We start from the raw sequence: 6,244 nt of genomic DNA on the forward strand, positions 1-6,244 counted from the left end.
GATGCCAGAGCAACCATTATCTTTTCCACAAAGATGAAATTATATAATTGGTAGATTTGATTCAGCTTTCCACTGACAGTTTTATGCTGAGGAAGTCCCACTGGTTTCATTGGTTCTGTATTGGTATAAACCTGCAGTAACATAGAGAAAAATGAATATTTCCCTGGAATAACAGCTATTTATACCACTATTTTTCACAGTAGAAATTTGAATTATGTAATATAGACAGTGTAAATAAAGTGGAGCAGTACTTTTAACCAATTTTGTCTTTAAATGAGTCTTCAAATTGGCACAAGAGATATGTCTAGGTGGCACATATGGCAGTTGATGAGTAACTGGGAAGGGGGAATATGAACACTGGAGAGGGACTACTGTAAACTTTCAGATAGTTTGTCTCTTATGCTGCATAAGAAATATGTGCCTACTTGTTTTCATGGCTCTCTGTCCATTTTAGTAAGCTGCCAGTATTTCTTCTATGCCTCATCCTCTTGCAGTGAACTAATTTTATAAAGAGATCTAATTCACTGTGTCATACTCGCCAATGGAGGAAACAATTTAGAGTTCAAGCTTGGAGTCATGAAATCCCTGAGATCTTCTACTGTTCTGTACCTTCTTGATCATCTAAATAGACTCTAGGATGACTTTCATTTTAAATATCAGTCTTTAGTGTCTCTTTTCTAATTGCTAAGTTATGAAAACAACAGTGTTATTGAGTACGTGGGCATTAGTCTGTTTTAGTATGTCTGTCATCTTGTCCTTCCAGACACCAAGTTTAGAACAAAGCCATCCACAGTTACCAGTTGTGTTGATATTCCTTCTCTCTGTAACAAAGTGGGAGATCAGTGAATGAAGAGGAACAGACTCCACAATAATGATTACTGATTTTTGAAGGTGGGCAGTTCCGTTGTCACAGCCATCTTTCAGGACTGCTGAGTACTACAGACTGGTTAAAGAGACTGTGAAACTAAAAGTGTGTCTTAGTCACTTGAAAAAAGTAGAGAGTGTGGTCTTTATGAGCCAGTTGTGGCAACGAACATGTGTAATGCAGGACTGGTGAGTTATATTAATCTCAAATGGAAAATAGTTTTTAAAAAGTCAGTCTTTTAAATTTCTATTTTCTTCTGTCCTTTTACGTAGTTCAATGTAAATTTCACATTATGAAGGCAGCAGAAAACTTTTAAAATAAGCCGCAAGGATCATAAGGGGAAAATATTATAAAATGGACCAATAGGAATAAAAACTTCTGGATTTGTTTGGTTTAGTTTTTCAGTATAAACTTTTCTTGTGTGCAATTTACTGAAATTATTTTCCTGTAAAAAACTACATTCTAAAGATTTTAAATTGTGAATTAAGAGTACCAGTGAATAATTTATTTAATACAATATCAACTTTTAATGGCAAATATATTGTAAAGGACCAAAATAAGGGAAATTTAGTCAATAGTTTAATCAGTTTGTGAGGACAGATGGAAATGTGTTGCATATAAGGTAGGAGTAATGCATTTGTTTTTACAGGGAATTCCCTGACTTTTCATCAGGATATCGTCCCACAGACATTACAAAGTCAAGCCTTATCTTTTTGTCCAAGGTTGGGAAAGCAAATAGGTAAAGAAAACAAACAGCTGAAACATTTGTCTTCTGAACCACTGTATACATATGCTGCTGACAGAGCCTGTAAGAGCAGTTTTTGTTCATAAAATAGTAAACAATTGCAATTGTTATCATATTACAATAAAGCACCTCTTTTCCCTATAATGCTGCTTTACTAATTAGAAATGAAATTTTAGGATAATTTTATCAGGCATTGGAAAATAGTTTGGCCTTTTCTACTACAAAATAAAAGCTGTCAATATTACCAACCCATTTTTTCAAAACAGCTGCAGACACTGCACTATCATCTAGAAATAACTGCAAAGCTCTCACATCTTCATTGTTTTTTATGCAGGAAAAGATTTTGTACACATATTAATTTGGGCAAATATACAGGACAGCTAGAGGACAGCATGCAAGCTGTGAAAAGAGAACATACAAGGACAAGAGAAAATATAATGTACTCAAACCATTTAAATTAGTCTGTCTCAGCGGCTTATTGGTCAGACCTCACTGCTGCAGTGACAGGGTAGAATAGGAAATATAGGACATTTATTTGAAAGCAAAACACATGGTATTCATAACTTCCATTTTCATATTGCAGCAGATCTTTCTATTAGCTGATTGCTTCAGAGAAGTTGTCTGAAAGACTTTGGCTTCTGAGTTCATAGATTGAAGTTTTGCTATGCCTCATATATATTTATACACACACACTATATATATATACACACACACTGTACATAGATCTATTGATTTGACCCATGGCTTCCTCAGTAACTATTGTATCTAAGGAAGTTACAAGTATTCCACAAGTGTCTTCCACCTAGCAGTGGGGGAGTGGTTTTGTTCCTTTCTTCCTTCCTGGGCTGAGGAGCTGGTGGGAGGTTGTTGGGAGTCTGGTCCCTCCGGTCCCTGGTGGTTCTCCTGTCCTGGGTGAGATTGTTTCATTCTTGTTCCCCTTCCTTGAGGTTTTTAACTGTGTTTGTTTTTATTCAGTTCGGTTTCTTTAGAGTGCGTGTCTTTTCTGGGTTTTTTTTCCCTTTCCTTTGCTGGGAAGGTTGTGGGAGGGGGAAGGGGGGCCAGTCCAGGGTTGGCAACAGCTAGGCCAAACCTGCGACATTCTTGGAGGTTCTACCGAGATACTGACCTTGGATTGTTTTGTAAATAGTTCTCTGTTTAGAGAACAGTGTCTGGGAGAACTGCCAACTGAAGTGGTATTATCAAAACAATCACAGTGAAGGCAGCCAAGAGTATCTTGTTGATATAAACAAGGTTTTTGTTTGGGAACAGAGGACTCAGGCATAAGGTAAACAATAGAAAGAATAGTTTTCACCCTTTTTAGCAAATACCTGAGAGGTACCAGAGGAGGTCACTCCAACCATGCTGGCATGGCCTGGCAGTCTCTTGTAGTGAAAGGCCTCCTGTTAAGTGTCTTTCTATTCTTTTACATACTGATGGTGCTAACGCTTACTCCCACTCTGAGAGGTCTCCTAGGGACATACCTAGGTCTGCCTGATAATTGTCATCCATGTAAGGCCCTCCTGAAACTTGGCATTAAAGGCCTGTTGACATGTGACATTAAAGGCCTGTTAAATTATGACATTAACGGACTATTGAGAGAGATCCCTACTGTTACAATTGGTCCCAGTTATTACCTAAATTGTATCGTGACAGCACTAGTGTTTACGAGGGTAATGGAACTGTTGTATAAGATTGGAAGAATGCTGGCACTTTGTTGCTTCCCTTGTTTCAGACCCAAGAAAGGCTATGCCTCTAGGGGACTCACTGGAACTTTGGAAGGGGCTTTGGACAGGCCAGTCCCTGGGTGGGATGGGGCTTGGTTGGTTCTCGGTAAAGTGCTAGGGCGCATCTCACCCTCCATTTATTGGAAGTTCACGTCAGAACAAGTGTGTGACTCTGCTGAGGTGGCCCGCTGTTTATCAGAAGAGTGTTTTTCCTACGAGGACCAGTATACGCGAGTCTCTGCTTTGTGTTGGGGCCTGGCTAGTGCTTATCGCTCTGCCATGGACTACTGTCAATGGCTTGAGGACAGGATAGAAAATGAGTTCCAGCGATTCACTTGAGAGGCATGTTAGGGAAATCTGTCTGGATTACTCCTCCCTTGGGCCAAGACAAACCCATTCGTGGGATGGTTTTTGCCCAAGGGTCCGGAAACACCTGGTGGGTAATGAGGAAAGATGGTGAGATCCAGTGTGTGCCCCAAGGCAATCTAGCCTTGGGGAAGAACTAATTATGTGCTTTGAGTTGTGTTTTGCAGGAAACCAGACACCAGATGAGAAAGACCCAAACTAAGCCGGTACTGGTAACCCATGATGTCCAACGATAAGGCAGCCCTAAACTGTGGACTAGGCCTCAACTTGGAACTGTGACTCTAACCAAAAGGCAATGGACTAAAGCTGAACTGATGCTGGTGTTGATCCTTGATGACAAGACATCTGCCTTGAAGGACCGCATAGGGACTATATATATACATCTGTGTGGGATATAAGCAAATGCAATAATACAAAGATTGCGTGGGAAGACCAGTGCGGAATAAGGGGTGGAGAATGTCATGGTTTGACCCATGGCTTCCTCAGTAACCATGGTATCTAAGGAAGTTACAAGTATTCCACAAGTGTCTTCCACCTAGCAGTGGGGGAGTGGTTTTGTTCCTTTCTTCCTTCCTGGGCTGAGGAGCTGGTGGGAGGTTGTTGGAGTCTGGTCCCTCCAGTCCCTGGTGGTTCTCCTGTCCTGGGTGAGATTGTTTCATTCTTGTTCCCCTTCCTTGAGGTTTTTAATTGTGTTTGGTTTTATTCAGTTTGGTTTCTTTAGAGTGCGTGTCTTTTCTGTTTTTTTTTTCCCTTTCCTTTGCTGGGAAGGTTCTGGGAGGGGGAAGGGGGGCCAGCCAGGGTTGGCAACAGCTAGGCCAAACCTGCAACATCTATCTATATCTATATCTATCTATATATATACAGGTATATGTATATCTATATTCAAATTTGGGACCACTTTTTGGTGTGACGAAGTAGGTTTTCCCTAAACATCCGGGAAGGGGAATTCTGACTTTAGACCTGGGAATGATATGTTGCTCCTCTACCTTCTGTTTCACTGAAATGGATACTTACTGTATATACCACTTATACTGGTAGCCTTCTAGAGTACAGTACTGAAATCATCACTAAACAATTTCACACTGAACTGAGATGATCCTCATAACATCATAACAGCCAAAGATTCCTAACGTGATACTGTCAGTTTTGCATAACTGTGATTCCATGGATTCTCCTGGAGAAGTTCTTAGTCTAGCCTGGTAAAAGAAAAGGATAAGATTTTCTCCTTTTCTTATGTTTGTTTAGTGACAGCAAATACTTAGAGTTGAAGTGATTTCTATTAGATGGTGTTTTGTAGAGCTGAATGAACTCTAAGATTTTCCAAAGCTTGTTTCTTAAAGTATAACATAAAGAGATGTATCATCTCCATCTGATTTTCATGAGCAGATGTATGCAATTACACACAAAATTATATGAAAAAGATGCACTTTTTCATCTTCTAAAATTTGCTTTATTTGGAAAGTGAGTATTATATTTTTTCTTTCTGCTTTCTCTGACTTAGCTTAACAGCTTTACTAAATAACTCTGTTGATACTGTCTGGCTGCTCTTCCCATCACTTGATGTCCATCTCTGTCTGACTTCAGTACTCCAAAATCTGTCTTGTTTTCCTGTTGGAATAAGTTCTTACCAAAGTAGTTTGCTAAACAACATTTTCACAAATATTCTTCTGCAGCCCAGTAGTATCCCTTCATGTCTGACTCTCCTGACTGTCCTTATTGACCTCCCTTTTCTTATTATCCTTTTTCAGATCTTGCTATGTGAACACATAACATGGAGTACTTAATAAATCTTTTTCTTTTTTTTTTTTTTGTAAAAATAAATATTTAAGCAATTAATTATGCAGCTCTGTAATTTTTTGACACATTGCCCATGGCAGGGCATTGAACTAGATGATCTTTAAGGTTGTTTCCAACTCAAATCATTCTGAGATTCTATGATTGTCACTGATTTGCCCATTGTTTTCTACGAAAACAATGTATTTTTTAGAATTGATTTAATCTGTAAGTTTACTAAGCATTAATAAAGAAAATACAAAGGAATAACCCAAATGCATTTTGATACAGGTTATATTCAAGAGGAAATTCATGTTAATATATGTGTTTATAGACAGAGTCTGTTAGCTCCTCAGTAGCTACCATGCATCATCAACTCCTGTGAACTCATCAGACTTGAAAAAAATTACAGGGACAGTAGTCCTGGCCAAAGTAGCTGGGGATCACCCATCACATCACATCATGGCATCAGAAAAAAGCATCTAAAAAAGCCAGAGCAGTGGCAGAATGGATGGTAATAATGAAATGCATTTGGCTTTCCCTTATTAATCACATGCCTTTATCCTGCATGAAAACACTGTTAGGTCACCTGAAAACTGCTCTGGTGTGCTGAGCTGTTTTGAGATTTCATGTGCTTGAAACTTCACAAGACAAGAGGTTAAAAGACCTTTTTTAAGATAGTGAAGGGCTTTGCACATCCCCTCCTCTGAAGGACAGCAGTAGGTGCCATGGGACCCCAAGCCCACAGGCTGTAAGGAGGCAGGTCTGTGG

Source organism: Pithys albifrons, chromosome Z (genome assembly GCF_047495875.1).
Source record: "Pithys albifrons albifrons isolate INPA30051 chromosome Z, PitAlb_v1, whole genome shotgun sequence".
NCBI lineage: Eukaryota > Metazoa > Chordata > Aves > Passeriformes > Thamnophilidae > Pithys > Pithys albifrons.